The 25,783-nt window shown below is 45.8% G+C and overlaps 1 protein-coding gene across 2 annotated transcripts in view; it reads right to left on the bottom strand.

Annotated features, from left to right (window-relative positions):
* Nucleotides 1-25,783, bottom strand: part of MKS1 (MKS transition zone complex subunit 1) — a 226,412-nt gene that overhangs the window by 194,820 nt on the left and 5,809 nt on the right. The gene's annotated exons all lie outside the window — the stretch shown is intronic.

Raw genomic sequence — 25,783 nt, forward strand, 5'->3', positions numbered from 1 at the left:
TTGGGCTGTTTTGCTTCCCTGGAATCGCTGGTAGTTGACTTAATATGTTGGGAGGGACGTAGGAGAGTCTCGCTGGCGACATTGAAACATCCAATACGCATTTTAGGGCTGGGGTGCCCTATTTCGAGCTGTACTACCTGGCCTCCCAATTGCAGTGGCTGGCCCAGTGACTAGAAGGAGCCAATGCAGAGGGGACATTCATGGGAGAACTGGGAGCTTGCCCCACCCTGGTGTTGGCCAAGATATTGGACCACAGAGTCAAAGCCCCCTACCACCGGACCTTACAAACTACAGCATTACAATGCTGGAAGAAAAGCCTGGCTAGGCTGCCTGTGGCCCCTAAATACTCCCCTTGGTGGGTCTACCACATCGGATCCCTCGTTACATCTTCACATCTGAGCACATGGCAGAAGGGGAGGGAGCGGGCCTTGAGATAGTTGGCGACCTCTACTGGGAGGGGACGTTGATCCTTTCGCGGCACTTGTAGAGCAATATGGGTTACCTGTAGGCCTGTTCCTCCAATATGAAGCCCTCGTTTCCACCATTAGAGACCTATTGGGAGGGGAAGGAGTGGAACTGGAAACGCATCTTCAGCAACATCCGCTATTTACTTATGAAGGGGCCAGACATCAGGTGAAATGGTTCTACATTACATTGGTAGAGGCATCACTAACGACAATGACCAAAGTTAGGGAGCGCTGGGAACAATCAATAAGAAGGCAATTTACAGATCAAGAATGGAACAAAGTTCTGGCCTCCCCAAGACCACAACACAAGACTGAAATATATCCAGTTTAACTATGCTCCCCTAGACCCCCCACTATCTGGTCTCTTAATCAACTGCCGATCGGCAGTTAAACATGCAGCCGATATCGCTGACCTCATCTTGAACAAAAACTTGGACTTAGCAATACTAACTGAATCTTGGCTCAATGAATACTCTTCCCCTTGCCTGCTCTTATTAGTCCCTCCTAACTACAACATTGCTAGACTAGACAGGCATTCTAGCGGGAAGGGTGGAGGCATCGCCTGCATCTACCGATTCTCCCTCCTGGTCACGGAACTCGGAACGGACACTACTGACTCCTGCGAACACCTCGCCCTCTCCATCTCCAGCAACGCCTTACATCTTTGCAATTTGCACATCTTTTACCACCCCCCAGGTTCAAATGACTTTCACCGATCACGTCCTGGAAGTAATCACATCTAAAATTTCCTCGAATTCCAAAGAGATCTTCCTTGGCGATTTCAACCTGCATTGAAATGACCCCAAAGATCCCTACGTCATCACCATCAAAGACCTCCTAACTGACCAAGCCCTGACTCAAGCCTGCTCTCTACCAACTCACTCAAAAGGAGCCACCCTTGACTGGATCATATCTAAGGAATCCTCAGTCAAGCTCATCTCCATAGACCCTTGTGACTAGTCCGACCACCACGTTATCTCCTTCATCTTACCTGGATCACTCAAGACAAAGACACCGCAACCAGTGATTCCCAAACATTGGATTAGAGACACCAAAAAGCTTGACCTTATGAAGCTGGAGGCTTGCTGCAAACTTGACCTCCGCCCCCCCTCGAACATAATTACAGTCGGTGACCTCTATGAACATTACTCGGCGTCTATATCGAACATTCTGGACGACCTTGCCCCTCTAAAACTAAAAAGAACACAAATCAAAGACAGAAACCCCTGGTTCTCCGCTTCCCTCAACTCAGAGAGGAGATCCCTACGACAATCTGAAAGAATCTGGAGACAGCACCCTTCTACTGAGCACCTTAAGCTTCTCCGTCAGGCAAGAAACTCCTACAACAAGCACATCCTCAACTCAAAAAAAGAATACTTCAGATTGGAATTGGGGAATGCCACGAATAGACCCCGGAAGCTCTTTGAACTGGTCAAACACCAATCAAACAAGCTGGCCAAAACCCCAAAAGAATTCCCTAAGTCTCTTATATCTTTGGAGGAATTCTCCTCCTTCTTCGCTGAGAAAATCGCCTCTCTAGGAATCAAACTCAGTACTGCCTCTTGCTCTCAACCCCCTCATGACCAACCCCCTATTTCTGCAGTACCCTCACTGACCTCACCTAAAAACGAAGCTCGCTGAACTGACTTTGAATACTATGACGAAGACTCCATTGCTAAAATCCTCTCTACCTTAAACACAAATAACCACTTCAATGACCCGCTACCATCCAACTGCCTTGCCGCTGCCTCCCATGCCAATGTTCCTTGCTGGACTGCGATAATCAACGCCTCTCTCCAGCATGGATCGATTCCGGACCCCTTGAAAGCCGGCCAAGTCCTCCCTATTCTAAAAAAACCAACGCTGGATCCTGCCTCACCAGACAATTTCAGACCCATCTCCAATATACCTTTGTTAGCCAAAGTGTTAGAGAAGTGCGTACAACACCAACTAAGTCAACACATCAACAACTTCCACCTACTCGATGACTTCCAATCTGGATTCAGACCGGGGCACAGCACGGAAACTACAATGCTTCACATCGTGGACGACGCCCTCCAAGCCCTTGACCAAGGCAAAACATGCCTCCTAATCCTTTTAGATCTATCTTCCGCCTTCGATACGGTCAATCATGAAAAATTACTCGAACCCCTTAAACTCAGGATGGGTTTGGACGGCGTTGTCCTAGAATGGTTCAGGTCCTTCCTCCATAACCGATCTCAGAGATTCCTCATTAACGGCAACCTATCAGCTCCCACCCCGGTCACGGTTGGAGTCCCCCAAGGCTCAACCCTGTCCCCCACCCTCTTTAATCTTTAGTTAGAGCCACTCACTGAAGTTCTTCGCTCCGCTAATATCTCCTACCATATGTACGCGGACGACACCCAAATTTACATCAATATTTCATCACTCGAGGAGATCCTCGCCCTGAACGAGACCCTGAAACTAACTGTCCAGTGGCTAGCCACTAACCAACTAAAACTCAACGCTAAGAAAACTGAATTTCTCCTGATCTCCCCCCCTAAAGTCAACCCAGAGATACAGGTGTGGATCAAGGCCATCACAGCCTTAAATTGCCCGCCGGCCATTGTGGACTCTGCCAATTCACTGGGCATATTCTTTGACTGCAACCTGAACATGCGAGACCAGATTAACTCAATGGCCAAGTCAGCCAGATTCCACCTGAGCTACCTTTGGAAACTAAAACCCTTCATCAATGCTCCGGACTTAAAAATGGCAGTCCAAGCTCTAGTCATCTCCAGACTGGAATTTGGATGTTCCACCCTCATAGGATTACCCAAGATCTCCCTGGCACCTCTAAAAGCCTGTCTCAACGCGGCAGCCAGACTACTCACAGGCACCAGGAAATTCGACCACATCTCTCCACACTTGAAAGCTCTAAACTGGCTCCCTCTAGCGGCCAGAATACAGCTGAAATTGGCATGCATTACACACAAGGCCCTATACGCAAACTCCCCTGCATACCTGGCACAGAAACTTGTGTTATCGGGAGGAAACAGAAACTCCCGATCCGACAGAAATCTCCTGCTTCGACCTGCCCATTTTCGTAAAAAAAGAACCAACAATAGGGCATTCTCTGGGTTAGCACCAAGAATTTGGAACTACTTCCCGCCCAACATCAGAAGAATCCCCTCTCTAGCACGCTTCAAGAAGGAGGCCAAAACCTTCCTCATGGGTAAATTCCTGATCTAAGACCCTCTCTCAGCCACTATGACATGCCGGTTGAATCCAAGACTATTGCTTCTTCCACAGTTCACCACATTCACACCGCCGAGAACACGTGGGGCTACGGTTTTCACCAACTCTAACCTGAACTGTAACCTCACATTTGTGTCCCCTTTTGCCCCTATGCTCCCTGCAACCCTTCCCCCCTATATATTTCTGCTCTTGAGACTTTGCTGTTTTTCTATTGTTTTCCTCTGTTAACCATGTAAAGCGCTCTGATACCCTCATGGGTCAAGTTCGCGGTCTATAAAACATTAAAAATAAAATAAATATGTCCACATGACATATTTGACCCCACACATAATTAGAATGATACATGGAGGGGAGCCACGGCCATGCCCAAGGTGCACCCAACCAGGTGTAGATTTCTTTCATATGGTCTAGAGTTGCCCCGCATTGACCTCCTTCTGGGCGGAAGTAGTCTGGCAGACGAAAACGACACTGGGGAGGGACCTCAATAATGCAGGGGAGGCGTGTCTCTTAGGCCTTTTTACACGCCCACCGAAACGGAAGATAGGAAACAAGTTTGTCGACCTAGCCATGGCCCTCGCAAAGAGACGAATAGCAAAGGAGTGGGAGGCAAGTATGGGGCAAAGGATAGAAAGCTGGAAAAGGGACCTCACAAGTTGGGCAGAGGCAGAGATGAGAGCACTTATTAGGGAAGAAGCGAGGGGGTACGCAGGGAGCCAATAGCAGACCAGTGGAAGGAACTGACGAGAGACTGGAAAACCCTAGGGCTCGAAAGTGATGTAACAGAAGATGAAGAGGCAGCAGCCCCCCCTAAATAATCCACCTGCCCAGTCACGGAGAGAAAAGGGGTAATAGACCTAGATAAGGTAGACTTAAGCAGGGGTGGGCACACATTAATAGATGAGCCATACCTTAGAACAGAGGGGACTCAGCGGTTACCAGAACTGCAGACAAGACACTCAGGGTGCAGACTCAAAGCTCACATCCAGGCCCTCCGCAGCACTGATTAGCAATAAGAAGACCATGGGTGGGAGCGGGATAGAAACGAGTTGTAAGGCACAAAGTTTCTAGTTAAGGTTGCAACAGGCATAGATAACACTTGGTGATGCATATATAAAGACATATTGAGTGTGAAATGAGAGAAACACGATGCTAATCAAGAAGAGATGTAACAACCCCTGTGGAAACAGAGCTTGTATATTGCAGGAAAATAAAGGTGTAAACCGTAAGACGCTGTTGCAGTAAGGAGTAAAGTATTGAACACCTCTGGCCGTATTACGCATTGGCGTCGTTTGCGCCCGGCACACTTTTGAAAAGGTGCACCGGGCGCAAACAATGCCAATGTGCCCCATTATGGTTAATGTGCACCCCCCAGGGAAGCAACGAACTTGCGCTGCCCCAGGGCAGAGCATTCATGTGAAAACACGGAGCAGACGCTCCACGTTTTCATAGTGCAGGCGGCAACCGCATGCAAGGGGATGTCTGGGGGGTCCAAGGGACCCCCTTCCCCCCCTGCAGAGGACTGCTGCCAGGAGGCACACTGACAGTGCGCCACCTTTTAATTGGCGCACTGTCAGTGGCCTCCTGAGGGCTTCTTTGACTCTGCACCTGCATCTGTAATATGCCGCGGGACCAGTCAAAGGAATTCCCTCATTTACATAGGGCACGCCCCTATGCAAATGAGGGAACACCCTCTGTTGATAGCGCTGGCACATTAAGTGTGCCAGCGCTATCAGTATTATAGAAGCGTCTGCGTCCCCTTCTATAATACCAAACTGCCCCAGGGGTGCGCAAAGCAGGCACAAATGCACGTTGCGCCCCGGGGCACCTTATGTAATATGGCCCCAGATACAAACATTAGATTGAACATGGATATGTACACTGTAAATAAGAACAGATGTAATAGAAATGCATTTATCTGGTGCTGTATGTTACACAATTGCGGAAATGCCAATAAACAAACTTTGCCAGCAGAATTCTATTCGACATTTGGTTTGAAACTGGCGCCCCACCTGGAATCATTATATGCCGCATTGCTGGAATTGGGGCGTCTCCCCGACTCCACACAAAGTGCTGTCACAATTCCCCTCCCCAAGACTACACCACCGGGGACGGGAGTAGGAGACTACTGGCTGCTGTTCATGCTCAATCTAGATTTTAAAATTTTGAGTAAGGATATTGTGCTGCATAACTAAATACTTATAAGGTCCCAAAGGCGAGACCTATTGGCTATGCCAATGCTTGTTTCTTGCTTATGTTGATTTCACCTGTAAATGTACTGTGCCCTGGCACATCGCCAACCACTTTGAAAAAGAGACCCTGTGCCATGGCGAGAGGCTACTGGGGCCACAGACATGTACGCGTCTTTTTTGTTTTTCTGTTTATACTTTGGTGTCTTTCTTTCTATGCAGAAAACAATAATATGTGTTATAAAGAGAAAACAATAATAATAATTGTTCACATCTTGGGTTGGAGAGGTTGTAAATGGCCTCCACCCACGCCCAAGTACACTACAGATTATTCCCCTATCTGGTACTCGCTTCCCTTAATAGTCAGCCCTACCTATTGAAGGGCTTTGAAGCACTTCCCTGAGGTGGACTGGTTGATCCTCCCAGGTGAAACTAAATCCTGCAGATATGCTGCACTAAAGTCCTCCAAACTTGAAAGTTCTCTGTTCATCAACCTCTGGAAGCTGGCAGATTTATTTTTCACCCCAAAGGGCATCTTTTTGAACTGAAAGTGTCCTTCAGGGGTTAAGAAAGAAGACTGCTCCTGGTGTAAGGGTTGTCTGCAAATAACCTGAGGTCAGGTCAAAAGGCGCTCAGATATTTTGCAGCCCCCGGCTTATCAATGAGCTCATCAGCTCCTGGAATGGGGTGAGCATAAGTCTTAATGACTGCATTCAATCTTCTGTAGTCCACAAAGAATCTCACTTCTGCTTCTCCTCTATTGGAACTTGGCTTAGACACCAAAACTACTGGGCTAGCTCATGGACTGCTAGAGGGCTCAATCACACTCAATTCTAGCATTTTTGTAACCTCAGGTTTGATACTAGCCTTGATCTGGTCTGACAATCTGTATATCTTGCTCTTGACAGGTAAACGGTCACCGGTGTCACATCATAGGTATACCATGTTTTTAAACCTGGGGTCAATGAAAAGAGGTCGGCAAACTGACTGATCAGATTGTAACAGTCTGTTTGCTGTTTTCCTGTTAGAATGCAAGAGAGGACTATTCCTTCCATTGAGCCATATTTGACATTGGTCAACAGGAGGTCAGAGAGAGATTCACTCTCTTCCTCTTCCCTCCATCTGTCACCATGAGCATAGTGATGTCAGCTCTGTCATGACGGAGCTTGAGCCTATTTACATGTATCACCCTGTGGTGGTATCTGAGGGTTCCCAAATCAACCAGATATGCGACTTCACCCTTTTTCTCTAAGAAAGGGTAAGGCCCAGTCCACTTATCTTGGAAGCCCCTAGGGGCCACAGGCTCTAGGACCCACACCAGTTGTCCAGGTTTGTATTCAACCATAGAGGGCCTCTGGTCATACCAGTGCTGGACAAGCTCCTGGCTGGCCTCTAAGTTTCTGTTTGCCTTTTTCATGTATTCAGTCATTCAGGAGCTAAGGCCAAGTATATAGTCCAAAATATCTTGTATGGGTTCTTTGAGAGATCTCTCCCAACCTTCTCTCACCAAACTCAAAGGACCTCTTACATGGTGTCCAAAGAGCAGTTCAAATGGACTGAAACCTACTCCTGTCTTGGGGGCCTCCCTGTAGGCAAGCAACAGGCATGGTAGGAGAACATTCCATCTCCTGAATTTCTCAGGAAAACCCTTCATAATGCTTTCATGGACTTGTTGAATCTTTCTACAAGGCCATTTCTTTGGGGATGGTAGGAGATGGTGAACTTATAGGTCACTCCACATGCATCCCACATGGCTTTTAGATAGGTGTGCCCCTATCTGAGATGGCATCTTTAGGGAACCCAACCCTGGTGAAGATGCCAAGGAGTGCTCAAGCTAACGCAGGAGCAGCAGCTGTTCTTAGGGTAATAGCTTCACGGTATCTTGTGGCATTGTCCACTACCGCCAAGATAAACCTATTGCCAGAGGCAGTCTAGGGGACCAAGAATATCAATCCCTACCCTCTCAAAGGAGGTCCCCACCACAGGCAAGTGGTATGAGGGGGCTTTGGCTAGTCACCTGCCTTGTCACTGGCTTGCCAGGTAAAACAAGAGTGACAAAACTCCTTTACCTTTTCTGACATCGGTAGAGTAGAAGTGATTGACCTGCCATTCCCAGGTCTTGGTCTGCCCCAGATGTCCAGCTAAGGGGATGTCATGGGCTAGGTTTACAAGGAATTCTATGTGCTGCTGAGGGACCACCACTCTCCTGGTTACTCCTGGTTTGGGGGTCCCTTGCCTCACTGTACAGGATTCTCTCCTCCCAGTATACCTTATGGGTTCCAGTAACATTATCTTCCTCCTGTTGGGCAGCCAACTGTCTCAGGCCTCCTAGAGTGGGACAAGTCTTTTGTACCTGACTAAAGTCCGCTCTGGAGTGTCCACATGCCTCTTGGAGCTCCGCCAGGTCAGGCAAGTCTTTTGGACTATGTGTGGCCCCTAGCAATCCCAGAGTGCACTAGTCTGCCCAATCTATCTCAACATATCAGAACCCTTCCTTGGATGTTAGGAGCTTGGTAGCCCACCCTAGAGGTGTGGCTATCTGGGGGCTACATGCCCACAGGAAAACCGGTTAGGGCAATGGCCTCCCTTCTCTGTTCCGACTGCTAGACTGTCTTTTTGAACAAAGGGCAGCCCCTCAAGAGTGTGATCACCGTTTGCCCACCAAAGGCCGCTTCGCCTATGAAGCTCGCCTTTTGGGCTAACACCCTAGGTAGATTCCTGAGAAGGCGAGGTAACACCTCGGTTTGTAGCTGGTTGCTATTGTTACTAAGCCTGGGAGTCATTTACGCTACTCTTCAGGAGGGCAGAAAGCTGTCTGGTGGCCACTGACCATGTGGGTCCACAGAACAAAGTGGGTCAAAGACTGGCAACTTTCTAAAAGATGTATTTTGATAATAGAGACATTAAATTTGACTTGGCCATCAAGTCGGGTTTAATGCCATGGTTTGTAGTATAGCCGTTAGGGTCATTGTCGATATTGCTAAGTTAGCATGAGCTCTGCTGCCATGATGCTGCTTTTGCGCACGTTACTACATGACTTTATTTTGCAAGACTCTGTTTGTGCCTTTCACATGAGAACTGTCTGCTTTCTGAGTTCTCTGCCTGTTTCTGGAGTTTAGTCTGAACACACTGTGCAAGGTCGATAAACAATGTCCCTTGTTATTCTGTTCTGGTCAGTCCGTAGCACTTAGACAAAACTTGCTACACAGCTGCAGATGCTGGAAACCATGCCACAAATAAGGACAAACTTCCTTATTGGCTTGCTGAGAAATTTGGACAACTCAAAGCTGTTATTCCAAATACCACACCTGTAGAGAAACACAGAATCTTGACAATGGGTTTACCTAAAGGCCTGGTTCGCGAGTTAGCGGATTCTAACACTTGGGGTGTTTGCAGCGGTTTATTCGAAGTGTTTCGGCACCCCCTCAATGACCATTCTCCCTTCCGTGATTAAACGTGTTCAAGATGAACATAGGGCCGAGGTGGCCCTGGAGTTGGGAATGAGACTGGTGGGGGTGTTTGATATTGTTTGCTATATGAATCTTGCTAATGTTTAGGGTGATGCAGTAAGCTTGCAGGTGGTGCAAGGCTTGGAGGCTGTTCCAGATGCAGATAAACAGCGCGAATTGCCAAGGATTATTGCTAAAGCTTATAAAACCTTAGGGCACAATAGTCTGGGAATTAAGGCTTTTACTCAACCTCAAAATCAATCTCAACAAAAAGCCCAACCTGATAAGGAAGGGTGCCCGTTCTTTCCTAAAAAGAACTGGAAAACAAAAAACAAGAGCCGCAACAACAGAAGCAGGGTTTGCATGCTGGCTCACCGACACACGAATCTTCTCAGCGTACTTACGATTTACGCGAAAATTAAGTCTCCTGATAGATTTCAAGTCACGAATCTGCGCTCTCCTCGTTCTTTACAGGGCTCATCGGATTCTCAAATCGTTGGAGGGGAGCGTCAGGATCATGGGAAAGGTGCGACCACTCAACAGGGACGGGACCAACCTCGTCAGTTTGACGTGAAAGCCAAACAAGAGGGACTACCTCGTTTTGGACCTCCGTATCAAAAGCAGAAAGTTGCTGCTTTAACAGTGAAATATGCCTCCTAGACTGGCGAAGGGCAGTGACTCTGCTCAACAGCGCAGCGGAGGTTACCATAGTGCAGGAGGCACTGCGTCCCTGTCTGGAGGCGAGAGCAACGGATACATTTATTACAGTACAAACAGCAGATACTCAAGTTGCTCCCCCGGATAGACTATATGAAATAGTCCTTCAAATTGAGGGTGATATACAGTATACAATTACAGTGTTTTTTGGGGAAAATCTGACTTCCTCTCATTTTGTTGGCGGAGGCGGATTGTCCTCCACCATTTGTTTTGGCCACTTCTAGAGGGGAGGACGTGATACTTCCGAGTTTTTCACCATATGTCCCGGAGGAGCATGCAAAAGCTTTTGCAGCTGAGTGGGTTTTGGTCCTTGCCCCGGCATTGTACCGTAATCAACTGGGCTGGGATAGAGATTCACCGGCACGTGAGATTCCATTACGGTCTATGCCGCAACCACAACTGCAATATCCAATCAGAAAGGAAGCTTAGACTCCTGTTTGTGACATTCTGACTCAATTGGAATATCAAGAGGTAATTGAATCCTGTATATCCCCGATGAATAATCCTCTTTTTCCGGTATCGAAACCGGATGGTTCATATCGCATTGTATTAGATTTTCGCAATTTGAATAGTCATTGGCGTACATTTGCGGTACAGAACACCCACAGCTCTGCGCTAGTGAACAGGATAGTTCGTAAAAAATTTAAGACGAGACTGGAAATATCCAATGGTTTTTATTGTCACAACTTGGCTCCTGAGAGCCGTGACTTGACAGCATTTATCGCTGTTGGAAATCAGAAAAAATTTACAACGGTTGCCTATGGGGTATACGAACAGCCCTGTGGCTTTTGCTGCACATGTGTCTTTATTGCACAGCATAGACCCTGATGCATTCTTGTACATTGATGATATTTACCTGACAGACGACGAGCTGATGCCGCATCTGGTCTGAGTCGACAGAATTATATTGTCATGTGCTGACTATGGATACAAATTTAATTTTGCAAAATCGCACATCGCTTGCCTGGTGGTACTCTTATTGGGCTACGAGCTCTACAATGAAGGTAGCGGGTTAGCCCCCCACTTTCTGGAGAAATGTGCACAATTGCAACCTCCTTCTACACTGAAAAAAAACTTCAGTCTTTGCTGGGATTTTTAAATTTCAGGAGGACGCACATTCCCGATTACGTCCAGCGTATCAAACCGCTTTATGCGTTGATACAACCTACATTTACTTCTGCCTGCTGGTTACCGGAACATACCTGTATCCTACGATCTTTGCAGTCTGATCTGCTAGAGACTAACTTCTTGTTGTCACGTGATAATTCTACCAACCTGGTTATACGTTTTGTGCCCGGGACGGTGGGTTTCACGTACCTAACGTTCAACAAAGGAGACAGTACCAATTGCATACAAATCACATTTGTACACGGGAGCGGAAAATTCGCTTCTCGAATGTTGAAAAGGTTTTGACTGCGGTCCAAATGGAGATTCTGAAAGAACGCTCGCTGGCGCAAGGTAAACGCATTCTGATGGTTTCGCCTATCCCTGCTTTGGAAGCAGTGACTAAGGCAAGTGTACCAAACTCTAAGGCTTTACATCCGCGTTGGATTCAATGGGCTACTTCTTCGACATCGGTTGATGTCACATTTATCTTTGATTCTGCTCTCGACACACAAGAGTTTTTACAATATGAACATGTTCATCCTCCTCCATTATCTTTGCTTCCTTTGGATGAGTACAAATGTATCATCTATACCACCGGCTCGGCTCAACTGGCCGTCGGGTCCAAACATGCTTATTCCACGGCTTGCGCTATTGTTGCTGGTTCAATTGTAAAAGGTGAATTTAAGTCTTCCGTAGTGCATACACAGGGACTGTACGGCGTAATTGGCGGAGCTGCGTGCTCTTATTCTAGCTCTCAAGTTTGCCGATCCTAATGTAAATACTTTTATTGTATGTGATTCTTACTACTGTGTCCAGTCTTTCAATGACAACTTATTCTTTTGGTATCAAAATAATTATTGAGACTCTAAGGGCCGCGCGATAAGGCATAAGATACTATGGGTTCAAGTGGCGGAGCTTAAAAAACCTCTGCCGCTCACACAAGTTATTCACACTCTTGGCCATCAGCGTGTGGGAGCACATGCTGTTGGTAATTCTTTGGCTGACGAGGCAGCCAAATCTGCAGTAGCCACATGTTCCGTTGCAGCAGTTACAAGGTCCATGACTTAGATAGATAATGAGATCCGATCAGCTATAGCTGCTACGAAGGATGGAACTGCTTACCCGCAGGGCTTCCCTTCTAAATATTCTTATCATTTATCTCCCGAGCAAGTTCCTTATGCATCAATTCCATCAGTTGGGGATGGGCTGATTCCCAACATGGACCGCAGACTTCCATTGATCATAGCAGCTCATGAAGGCATGGCTTCTGCACAGCTGGGGTGTCTGCGACAGTGTTTATTCTACAACAACATTATTGGTGGCGTGGTTTTTATAAACAAACTCGTAGTTATGTGCTTTCTTGAGACATTTGTCAACAAATCAAACCGTCTACAGTTTCACGTCCAACGCAGACACCACTATATATATTAAATCAGCCACTCAGCTGTATATATCTTGATCACTGGGGCCTTTTGACTTCAGATACTGCATACAAATATATTTTTGTTGCAGTTGATTCGAGCACTAGGTTCCTCTGGGTTTGGCTACAACGCAGTGCTGACGCTCAAAATGTCATTAGGGATTTGTGTGTCTTTGTCGGGACTTTTGCCTGTGGCACCTTCCATTCTGATCAAGGTCCAGCGTTCGCCTCTACGGCATAAAAGGACGCAATGAAGTCTTTGGGGGTGCTGGTGCAGTTTTTGTCTCCATACAGGCCTGAGAGCAATTCTATAGTGGAGCGAATGAACCGTGACTTAAAGCAATCTTTGACAGCTAGAGTCTTAGGTACTGGCAGGAACTGGCTTGCCCATTTGTACGGGGTTCAATGTGCACTTAATAATCTCCCACGAAGATCTCTGGGTGGGCGGACCCTGTACGAAATGCTCTATAGCATCAAAATGTTTGTGCATGAGCTTGATGGTCTAGACGTGGTGGCGGCAGCTGACACTTTGGACGTAGATAACCATTCTACTATGTTAAAGGACCTTCAAGAGACAAGTGACAGCCATGCTTCTGAACATATGCCCTCATCCACTGACACGGCGATGCTGATTCCAGCCGCTGGCTGGTTTCCTAAGATTGGCAATCTGGTACGAGAAAAGCTGGAGAACAAAAAGGAACTTGGTCCCTCTTATTGTGCACCGGTCCCAATTCTTGGATTGAAGGGTGCTCGTACAGTGATACTGCTTCCTTTGCCTGGACAATTGATACATTTCAATTCAAGCTACACCATCTGGCCGATTCTGAATAGCGTGACTGAGTGTTTTATGCAAAGCTCTTCCTTTGAAACTGGCGAAGTCTGCCACTTTGACTAATCCCTGTGTCATTGATGGTGAGATGGAAAGTCCAGCTAGTCTTTTGCCTGCTGTGCCTTCATCCACGGTGCCTTCCAACGCGGACATTGAGTATACTTATCCTGCTGATGACTTCTATATTGAGGTCCTGGACAGTCCTTTATAACATGATGCTGATAATGCAATGCCACCGTTGCTGAACGTGGGTGCAAGCGGTTATTTTGAGGACAGTACGAGTTTCTCTTAGGACTCTTCTTCGTCTTCTTCTGTGACATCTCTACCATCAAAGACAAGTATTTTTTTCTCATGGTTCAAATAAACTTATCTGATCCCACCCTGGACCTACATCTGTTTGGTGCTTATCCTGATTTTCCTTTTTATGTCAATTGGATAAGTGACGGTGTTCTTCTTGCTCATCAATGGTCATTATTTGCCAGAACGCTCTGCTGTAAAATTGGTCGATGGTATTCTGGCTCCACACACATCATCCCATATCATGAAAAGTGATCAAGCCCTTGTAAACATTTCGGCTTTCGCTGTTGCAGATGGCATTGTTTGGAATATAGTGGCATTCGAAATTCATGGTCCGGCGGAGGTCATCAAGATACCATACGTGTTTCGCATCTCCTTAGGAGATGTGGTAACACAGGACATACATTCTGATGATCGGGATGTACAAGCTGTACATTCATTGTTTTCTGATTTGAAATATTATGCTGCTTTTGATGCTGAAGATTTGTATTTAAATACTGCCAATTATGTTGATTTATTCTGTAATCAACGTTATGGCCACCATTTCTTGCACAAAACGAACACGTTAAAACCCTTTTTTAACTACACACAGTGGGAACATTGCCCAACTCCGTTACAGGGTAGTTCAAAAACACTTAAAAATAAGTTCACTTATTTCACTGATTAGAACACGTCTAATCTAGGCCCCTTTTTTTAAATTAAAATTTGCCGTCTCAATCAAAATTCATTTTGACGCAAACTAAGTTAATATATTCGAACTCTTTTAGAACTCAATTGGCTTTACATAGTTATGATCACAGGAAAAATACCATTGATTTAAAATGGATTTGGGGCACTAAGATTTGCAGGTGCAAGGAACAGAGGCTTTGCATCGTACATGTCTAATACCGACTAAAATATTGTTTTTGAATGACACGGTGCACCAGACTACTTGCTTTGGCCTGGCTACTGCCAAAAATTTGAATACTCCATCAATTCTGTCATTGGCTGAATTGGATGATTGGCGTAATCACACCACTTATACATTAGATGTCATACAAGCTCTGTTTCAAAATGAGAGTTTCAATATATCAGATGTTGACCCTTCGGGATGGTTGGTGTGGCAGACCGATTCTAATGCTATCAACTGCGTTTTTATAATGTGACGACAGGTTTTACACAAACTAGACCTGATCCCCGATACCCAAAGTTCACAATCTGTCACCACATATTCAGTGGGAAAACTGTGTCAACAGTGGTTAGAACATTGTCATCTGTGAAACAACATCTGTCACTCTTGTCTAGTGACATTAACTTGTCTAATTTTCTTTTGGGTCCTAAATCTCCTAGATCTAAAAGATTTATCTATGCAACATACAATAAAATATGGAAACTTTCTCAAATTGAGGCAGCAACCCGTCTGCGCCAAATTGACAAAGCCAATTTGGAAAAAGTTCTTGCCGAGGTAGATAACAGCATAAATACACGGTCTTCCCGCTTTTATACTTTGGATAATATTGTTTCTTCTGTTATTGATATTGTTCAAAATTATGTTTCCGTGCTATATCATGGTCAAAATCGATTACGATCTGTAATGCAATTTGCTTGGACATTACAGACGCTCAAAATGGGTAAAGTACATAGAATTATTTGAATGCTTCTGCCTTATTTTCACCTTTTAGTCTAACTGAGAAACAGAAATTCATGTCCATAAAGGATGCTACATACACACTGTTACATATTGAACAATTGGAACACTTGCCGTTTTCTGTAGCGGATGTGGATTCGGCTGTATGGTTAATTCATGGAGTTATCTCTCTGCCTTTTTCACCGTTTGAATTTAAATCTCGCATGAAACATTTCCCGGTTGGCCATTTTGAACCCTTGGGTAGTGCTTTCTTACATGAATTATGGTCCCTTCCGTTTACTTACAGATGTCAACGGGAGGATACAGAAGTTTTCCTATCAGGGGATCAGGGGAGGACTGCGATTCCACAGTGGCAAACTCCCTAGTTTGCAAACAAGTTAGATTGCACAGCGCTTGTAATGTGTCCGCATCTAATCTGGCTTGTTTTTTTTAAAGGAATGCCAGTTCCGGCAATAATTCCAGCTCTCACATTGCTTTCTAACGGCAGTTATTTTATTTTGAACAACAACTGCTGCGGCTTATGGGCAGGTATCCCATATATAGTAACGGTTTCCCACTGTGTTACTTGTTGTAGCAATGTGCTTTTTCCACCTTCACATGAGGCTGTAGATAGTTCCCTTTGGCCTTCCATTCCAACTTTGAAAACAGATTTCAATAAAATAAGCAGTCTCAAAGCGCTATGGTTTCAACAAGAAGTGGCTCTCACTTCGGCTCGAGAGACCTTCGAATTGCAGGTGGCAAGAACATCTAGTGAGATTCAGTCACTGCTGAACACGAAACTCCCACTACATTTTGGAGAACTGATACATAGAATTTTTAATGCGTCTGATACAGAAGGTCTTGCTCATTTTTTTAAACTTGAAGGATCTGGCCTTGCGATTTCTTTTCAGATGATTTTTGGAGTCATATCAGCCTTTAATACATTGTATTTTTTCCTGCGCCTTCGGATGCTTCCTTTAATACTGGCTCTGGTGGCTGATGTGCTAATACTTCTACTCCTCACACGCAATAGCTGCCCATCTTGTGGCAAAGCACAGACCTGGCCAGTTACAACTGTACTGTGACCGAATGCAGCAGCTTTTTGGATGTTTGCCATTGGCAACCCTCAGCGTGAGTTATGGATTAACTTTTCGCTTTGCTTACTTCACTTGCGTGCAACCTGAAGTGCCCTTTCTTTGGGGCTTTGGATTTATGCCTTTCTAATACGTCATGCACTGACACAGATTATCATCTGCTAATGGGTCCCTTAGTGGCCCATGATCAGGCCTGTTCTCGGGATAACCGTATGGTGTGTGCGGCTGCACTTGGAGTACTGGCTGAATGGAATATCTGCGCAGCTGTACAGCATCCCTTGTAAATGAGTTTCATCAAATATCACGCAAGTTGACCCTATATCCTCATGGAGGCATCTGAGTATGAGGAGCATGTGTGTTCTTTTGAGCTACTTGATTGGATGGCATTCCTTTTTGCCACGAACGATAAGGATGTCCTCTTGGAAGACATTGCATTCTTGCGTTCAAGTGCTTTGATGGATTTTCCGACTCCGAACTGATCCCGTTCTCAATGAACGACTACATTACAATAAAAAAATATATATTATTTTTTTATTTTTTCCAAATTTGTTTTTTTGAGCGCTTCTTGACTTTGCTTACCTTTGAACTCTGTTTAAGGTCCTTTCATCTATATGCTATGACCTGGCCATGGGAGGGTGTAGTATAGCCGTTAGGGTCATTGTCGATATTGCTAAGTTAGCATGAGCTCTGCTGCCATGATGCTGCTTTTGCGCACATTACTACATGACTTTATTTTGCAAGACTGTTTGTGCCTTTCACATGAGAACTGTCTGCTTTCTGAGTTCTCTGCCTGTTCCGGGAGTTTAGTCTGAACACACTGTGCAAGGTTGATAAACAATGCCCCTTGTTATTCTGTCCTGGTCAGTCCCTAGCACTTAAACAAAACATGCTACACAGCTGCAGATACTGGAAACCCGTGCTTTGATATTATGGGATGGCATGTTGGTTTAACACACACTTGACAGGAACCTTTCCAGGGATTAGAGCTCTGCTGTTCCTATGATGTAAAAACTGCAGTCTAGGCACTAAGGTATGGAGTCTGCTGACAAAGCCCAGAGATCTTCTTTTATATAATAAAACTTCTTCTTTCCAAGGGGAGGGTGGTTAGGCCTTATAGACCTTTAATCCACTGTCTATATACAATGGTTTCCCTTTTCATAGTCTATGGACTTGCTACAATGCGGTTTTAGGTTTATGCGTTTAGCTGCTGGTAGTGGCTTGTGTATTGCATTATAGAGCACAATAGTTAAAATAAAAATGTTGAACTATAACCGTGACTGTCTATTCTTATTGTGGACAAGTATGATTGAGCGAGCAAAAGGGTACGTCTTGCTACCGCGATTCCAGAGACAGTCGGGAGTGTTGTGTTCTGGGTTGTCTAAACATTTGTAGTTTTGTGATTATGTAGGAGAACGAATGAGACACTATAGCTAGTCAGTTCTGGGATTGTGGGTACTGAGGCGGTAGGAAGGCTTAGCCCCTACACACTGAGGTCTTGTTTTCCTATGCATAGTCCTGTGCGTGCAGAATCCCTGCAACAGGTTAACTTGGTACCTTACAGTACCTATCTCAGTAGTCCCATTCAGAAGTTGCCCAGGGTGAGTGGTCAGCTGGTAACTCTGTTACCAATGGGGACTGCTAACTCTCTGACAGTAAACGACAATTTGGAAGTGTTGCTGCCACGACATGAATGTATAAATACATGCCCTACTTAATTATTCACAGCTCCCTGCCATAGGACTTAACAGGCCTTCCTTAGGGAAGACTTACATATAATATCTAGGGAAGTGGTTGCACCGCTATTGGTTTCCAGTCTGCAGTGTGAGATATTTTGTACTTTGTCACACTCAAGTCGACAGAAGCAGGCCTGGATGGACATTCTGCTGTACATACCCTGGGTACCATATACTAGGGACTGATAAGTAAACCAGACTCTGCAAATTAGGGGCAGCCAGGTCAACATAAACTTTGTAAGGGGTTAGAACACTGGCACGGAGGTCTGGTTAGCAGCCCTCCGTGCACTCTCAGAGTTGAAAAACCAGCAGCATCACTTCAGAAATGAGGGGGCGAACATGCAAAAAAGAGGCATTTCCTTACAAATGCCTTTTCCGCAGACAGCTAAAAACTGTTTTCCATTGAACCATGGCCTATTTGAAGCAGAGCTCACGCTGTCATAAATTGAAGAGAGCTCTTCAAACCTGGTTTGCAGCATGGTAATATTTATAAACCAACTAATTAATTAGTGACCAATGATGTTTGGTAAAAAAAAGTTACTTTGCAGAAATAATGCAAACCTGTGCTTGGAGTCTGACCAATCTTGGAATTACAGCCAAAGGTGGGAGAGCTTTTTCGGTCCTTTTGCCACAACTCTGGAATCAGTTGCCCAGAGATCTCCGGAAAGAACCCAGACTCCTACCTTTTCGAAAAAAACTAAAAACCTTCCTTTTCAGAGAAGCTTTAGATACGGCCCTGAGGCCCTCTATTACGTAAAGATCTGGTCCGTCTCTTTGATTATGTTTTCTCCCTCTTCCAGAGCGCTAAGAGACCTGGCGGTGTTTATGCGCTATACAAGAGTAAATTAACATAACATAACTGGTACTCCTAGGATTTCTTCCCTTCAGTGTGTGATCAAACTTACCCCTCAACCCATCCACAACTGACCTGAGATTAGTATAAATTACCCTTTTCAGGGCCCAAGGGAAAAACAATGGGCATTTGCAGGTGGCTGGCTTGCTGAGGATCTGACAGGAAAATAGGAATAGGAGAAAGAGAGAAACATTAATAATCTGTAACCAAGGAATGTGAGGAAGAGAGCAGTATACAGCAAAAGGTAGAAACAAGCACCAGACTGAATTTTGGAAGATTTCCTGATTATGCTATCATAGAATTATTGTGTGGAACGGCCTTTGATGTGGGCCTGGCCTTGGCCAGGTTAGCATCTCTTGGTCAAAGGAGTAAGATAGACACATAACCATTTTAGATGGGTTGGCCAATGGTATGCTGGAAAGGTACATCATTTTAATAGACTTACCTGTACGCAGACTGACAGTGGAAACAGTCTATTTCCATTTTGAAAACTCCCTGGAATAGTGCAACCATGCTTCTTTATTTACCATAGGTTGGGAGAACTGCTGAAAAGTTGGACATGCAGAGTGTGGGATTGGCTCAAGTCAGGTGATGGTCAGAACCACCTGGCCTAGAGTTAATAAACACTCCTCCATGGGAATAGCAAGACAGGTACCAAGAGACAAAGGAGGAGGGCAGAATGCTCTGCTCAAAAACTGCTCACACAGTGAACATATAGGAAAAATACTCCAGGATACAAAAGTAGCAGACAACCTGACTGACTTAGCCCGCCAGGGAATGACAAAAGGAGTAGCTTCACTAGCCAGTCGGTTATTCTATGCTTCACCCGTCCTCAGAGAAGACCACACACCAGCGTGATGAAGGTAGAGATATAGGAGTGGGATACTTTGGATAGTCACTCTCCCAGCCAAACCCAGGAACTGAGACTAGGCCTGAGAAGGAGCATCTGTGATGGATTGCCTGTAGACGAAATTTACAAGTTTGACGATAGGAGCTGGGCTTCAGCGCACTAGAGAAACGGTTTTGTGGCATCCCAGCAGAGAACAAGCTCTCTGTGAGGATTGTTGAGGGGGTTGTGGAAGGCCAACTACTTTGAAACACAAGGGAACTCCAGGTAGCTACTCAAGATAAGGAGACTTGCTGTACATCAATAACAAGGGAGACCGAGGAAGCTCTTTACCATCACTTCAGGTGAGACTGCTTCACCCCAACTCCTCCACTGTGCTGTGGAAGCCAGTGGGTTACCATCCGCAGCTGGGAAAGATCGCCCTGTTGAAGAACTTACCTTTTAATCCCTTGGTCCCTGCCCAGAGACTTGCCTAGTCTCCAGCTTTCAGCCTTGTTTCTCCTCCACTAATAGCAAGTAGCACAGTCCCTATGGATGACCTACTATTAGAAACTCCAGATTTGTAACAGTTGACTCTGTGGTACAGGCCCTATCCCTTTTGTGCCATTGAAAGGGATCAGGGTGTACTGGCACCTTGACCACTACAGCAAGCCCAGTGGCTACGGTACTAGTGGGACTTCAGTATTTCCACCTAAATACCAGGCACCCTTAAATGGTCCCAGTGTCCTCTCCAAGGAAGTGTCTTCCTCGGGCTTGAAGGGGGACACACTATCCTCAGAGCTGACCCAATTCGATGCTGCTAACCTGAGTTTATCTTTCTCCATGGCTTTTTCTCCAATTCCCTACCTCTCTTTCTCCTGCCTCTTCCGCTGCCGTTCCTTCTCCTTCCTGGGCCACTGCTCTTGTCTGGTTTGTGTAGTGTTATTGTCTCTAGAGGAAACCATTCCCTGCATTTACTTACGTTTCTCTGTGGTAGATGGTATTAATATGATTTGGCTGTAATCACTAGTAGGGGTATGTGAATACATGCAGATGGTTGGTGGGAATAATAAGTGAGTTCAAACAAAATAGATTGTTCTGAAACGACCCCGGCCAACACCATCAGATCACATGGATTCAACATCATTCCTATGCCAACGACACCCAGTTCATCATCTCGCTGTCAGAAAATCCCTCTCCAGCCAGAGCCAACTTCCACTGATGTATGATGAACATCGCTGACTGGATGAAGGACAACAGTCTCAAGCTCAACACACAAGACAGAAATCCTCATCTTTGGGAACAACACCTCGTCATGGAACGATGCATGGTGGCCTGCTGAACTCGGCCCACCCCCAGCCCAGACAGACCATGCCTGCAACCTCTGCATCATCTTAGACAGCAAGCTATTTATGAAGAAACAGGTAAACGCAGCCTCATCCACCTGCTTCCACACCCTACACATGCTCCGCAAGATCTTCAGGTGGCTCCCAGACAACACCAGAAGGACAGTCACGCAGACATTCATCACAAGCAGGCTGGGCTATGGGAACACACTCTACGTATGAATCCCCGTATGTCTCCTCCTGAAGAGACTACAGACAATACAAAACTCAGCTGGAAGACTCATCCACGATCTCCCCAGATGGACCCACATCACACCCAGTGGTGGCTGGTGAGATTTGAAACTGGTGCGGCATAAACTTTCTGTCGGAGTGCACCGTGGCGAGCGAGTGACTCATACACTGTCAGCCAGGGGACACAACACAAAGACATGTTGTGAGCTTCCACAGTGAGCTCAGGACACAGCCTACTAACCTGCCCTAATGGGGGGTGTGCTTCAGAAGTGCACTCACTAACCATCACCTGCATTCTGTGACCCACACACTGACAGCCAGGGTGCTGAATACTAAGGTGGTCTATACTTTTTTCACCTCATGCCGCTTTTCATCCACCAATGTACTCTTTCTGTCCCTGCCATCCTTGCAGATGTACTTTTCATTCCTGCATTCTCCATTTCCAACTATTTTGCTGTCTTTGACTTCCTCCTGCTTTTACATATTGCTGCTTTTATCACTCACTCTCGCTCTTGGGTAAAGTCTGATGATTAAAAATAAGTCCCGGTCCCCCGAAAGAGTACCGGTGTGTCCCACCAGCAAACACAGTTCCAGTTAAGCATTGCGCTTCCCACAGTAGCAGCCTCTTTCGCTGTGACCAGGGGGCTCTTCTAGCACCATCATCGGTGCCACACAAGTTAAAGAGGGGGGATACATGACTCCACTTGTCATGTCTGTTAGAACATCCTGTCTTGTCTACCTCTTTAAGGTGTTGAATCGATGACGGTGCTAGCAGAGCGTTATTCAGATCTGCTGTTATCTAAAGTCCAGTATTTAAGTTTCTGTCTCGAAATGGTGTTTAATGAGGGCAGGTGAGGAGCAGTTGTCGCTCCTGGATTTACAAATAGCCCTCCTGGTCACAGTGAATGAGGCTGCCACTATGCGAGAGTCGGCGCTTACCAGCTCAAATGAAGTAAATAAAGGTCTTTGCAAAATTGACTAGAATATACTTTGCAGTGAAGTTCAAAATGAATAACAAAAAGATGAACTTGCATACTTTCACTGATAGAAGTGAAGCAAAAATGGCGATAAGTAACTCGGCTGTCACCGTACAGGTGTGTCGCTGCATGCTGTACACCAACGCCTGCCCAATACACCCCACCCCGGCTTCCCCCCCCCCCCATGGCCATCCAACCTCGCGAGGTTTCACAAACTTAAAAAGATTACCGTGTCAAAAGTAAAATACTAAATACGCAACTCGAGCTGACCCTGTTACACCCGGCATTGGGAGCGGGTTCTCTTAGACATGTTAGCTGAATAAAAAAAACATTATTACTCGAAGGCTACAGAATGATTACTGTACAGTACGGAAATAGTGTTTTCAAGTGCTTATGATTTCTGCGGATACACTTACAAACTGGTTTAACATTTTGTTTTCAGTGATGTACATTTAATTTAAAAGAACAACGTGAAAAGTTTCATTAAAAGGAGCATGATATCACAGAAAAACACTCTTAAAATTATTCTAAGATAAACATGTTGCCTCAGGAAATGTAAAATGGAATATTTTACATGTGTAAAGAAACCAAATGTCTAGGCAGTAGACAACTTAGAATTCAAGTTCTCTGCAAGCAGTCCATTAAAGAGGCAAAAATTATACAATACAACACAATTTCAGGCGGGTAACCCAAAATACTTTTTCCTGTTCGGGAATGCCAGGAAAAGCCTGGTGGTCTAGAACAGGGAGACAAATAATTGGCCCTAACTTGCTGGGAGAAAACTCTGAGTCAGTCGGCAACATTTATTTTTTGTTCTTTACACACGATCCTCCTTAGGGATTTGCCGATTTCACAGGTTGGGGTTTCTGGCAGGTGTAATTGAGCGCGTTGTTTCCGCATCAGATAAATCTGGGTGTGGGGACACCAGACCCGCTAATAACTGTGCAGAGTGGAAACCCCCCCTCCCCCCCTCAATTCCGGGAATTCTGCTCCACACGTGATAATCGGGTGAAATCGGATTTTATGACTGATAAAATCGGGTGCGTTCTTCCTGCTCCAATCTGGGTGCGAAAACTTTACTCATGATGCGCAGAGTGGAATTCCAATCCTCAGAGGTTCTAATCTGGGGACCATGGCTGTCTGCAGTTACTCTAGTTACAATATTTCCAGCAGCCAAGCACACTGGGAGCTGCCCTCCAACCTTTTTAAAAGTCATTCCCTAGTGAAAGCAACAGTAGAGCATCAGACAACGGTGTGAACTTTCTACAAGAGAGAGCTCTCTGTCTGCAGCCCAGCACGAGAACAGTCCTACAAATGGCCATGAATTGGGTTGAGGAAGGCACATTTCGGTCATTAAAGCATATTTGGTGGCAGTCGCGGCTCGCGCTACAATACTCGTGGAGGGGGTGGGGGGGGGGAGTTGTTGGGGGTCACGTGCGGGTCCCGGGGTAGATTAAAATAAAGCAGCATGCAGCATTATTTGATTTATTAAGCAAACTAAACACTTGACTTACCGGGTCCACGCCGCCTCTGCGAGTCCTGAGTCCTCCGAGTACTGGGCCGGAGTCCGACTCCCGCGTTTGCGCCTTGGCAAGTACCGCCTGCGTCGGTCTCAGCCAATCCAGACGCTGCTCCAGCAGCACCTCCAGGATTGGCTTGAGCAGTAGTGCGCATGTTCTGTTTAGGGCTTAACATTTTTTGCGACCAGCCCGGACATACGCACTAGGCTGCTCATTAGAAGAGTGGCATGGAACAACCCTCGCTTTTCTAATGAGCACCGCCTAGTGTGCATGTATGGGCTGGTCGCAAATTTTTTAAGCCCTAAACAGAGCATGCGCACTCTTGGTGTTGTGCGCTCTGCCGCCGACCTCCTGATACATGTGGATGACATCATCAATCATTCAGACTGACTAACACTTGCAGCAGCTGAACTCTGTAGTGCTGCCCCGCCCCCTTCTGAGCCGACTGCCTCCGGCGGCCTGCTGGGATAGAATGTGATTGCATTGTGTGAGACGAGTGACTGACGGCAACGCTCAGTGGGGGGGCAACGCCCAAGCGCCCTAATGGACGCATCGCCCCTGATCACACCCCACCTCAAGAAGCTACAAGAAAGAGATGCCAGTTCAAGATGTTGACTCACGCATACAAAGCCATACACCACGAAGGATCAGCATACATCAACAAATGCATTACCTTCCACGAACAGACCAGACACCTACAATCTGCCTCCCTCTTTCTCGCAGACACCCCCCGGATTCCCCTAGCCAACAGCGAAGGATGCTCTTTCTCACACCTAGCGGTCAAAGCTTGAAACAACCTTTCCCTGCACCTCAGGACCGCCTCATCTCTCCAGCAATTAAGGAAAGGACTCAAGACCTGGCTTTTCAAATAATCAAATCACCACACAGCAGCTAGCAACTCCAGCGCCTAGAGACCCTCACTGGTGATTTGCCACCCTTTATAAATTGGTTGATTGAAAGGAGGTGTGAGCAAATTGCAGAAATGCAATAAATCAGAGTAAGGTAAACATGTGACAGAGCAGGCTGTGTTCCGTGAAAGAAGATGTACAAGTATGCCAAATAGGAAAGTGTCACTGAAGGGAAGAAAAAACAAAAGAGGTGATAATCAGTCGCTTTGAGAAAAGGTTGCTTTTCATGCAGGGTTTTAGGAATGCAGAGAAGGCTTTTTCAGAAAGCATGCAATCGGAGGATACAACACTGCTGAAAGAAAGAACATTATTTGCATGTGACATAGTGCTTCATTAGATACTTTTGCTTGCCACTAAATTAAAATGAACAGTATGTTCACTGCTCAAATACCACTGCACCACTGTTTAAGCAAGGGCAGCAGATGGAAGTCTAAAGTAATGACTGTCAGCATGCATTGGAAAATATCAAAGCTTTAGCCAGCGCTTACAAAAAGCAGTATTCTCATGAAAAAAAAAAAGGGAAAAAAAGTAAAGGGGGAATAAAGGGGGAAAACGCAAATTTTGAAAGGTGCTGCTGTAAATCCTGAAGCAGATATATTTTAATGTTTGTGAGAAAGTGCCCTTTTTCTTGCATGGTATGCCCCGACTTTTTGCTGAATTGCTGATGTACTTTGACTGAGTGTGCCCTGTGCTCCTGCTAATCAGGTACCCAGGGCCTATGTTTCTTCCCTAAAACTGCATTGAAGCCTAAACCCAATTGGCATCTCTGGCCACATGTCAGTCCTTGGTAAATGGTACCACAGGTACCCAGGGCACTGTGACCAGAGAAGGCCTCTAAGGGCTGCAGCACTTATTGTGCCACCCTCAGAGGCCCTGTACCCCGACACTCACATACTGCCTTTGCAGACTGAGTGCCTTGGTGCAGAACAAAGTGAAGAGTCGACATGGCACACATCCCTGTGTGCCATGCACACAAACCACTGCCCTGGCATACATCA

The sequence above is a fragment of the Triturus cristatus genome, chromosome 3_2 (assembly GCF_964204655.1).
Source record: "Triturus cristatus chromosome 3_2, aTriCri1.1, whole genome shotgun sequence".
NCBI lineage: Eukaryota > Metazoa > Chordata > Amphibia > Caudata > Salamandridae > Triturus > Triturus cristatus.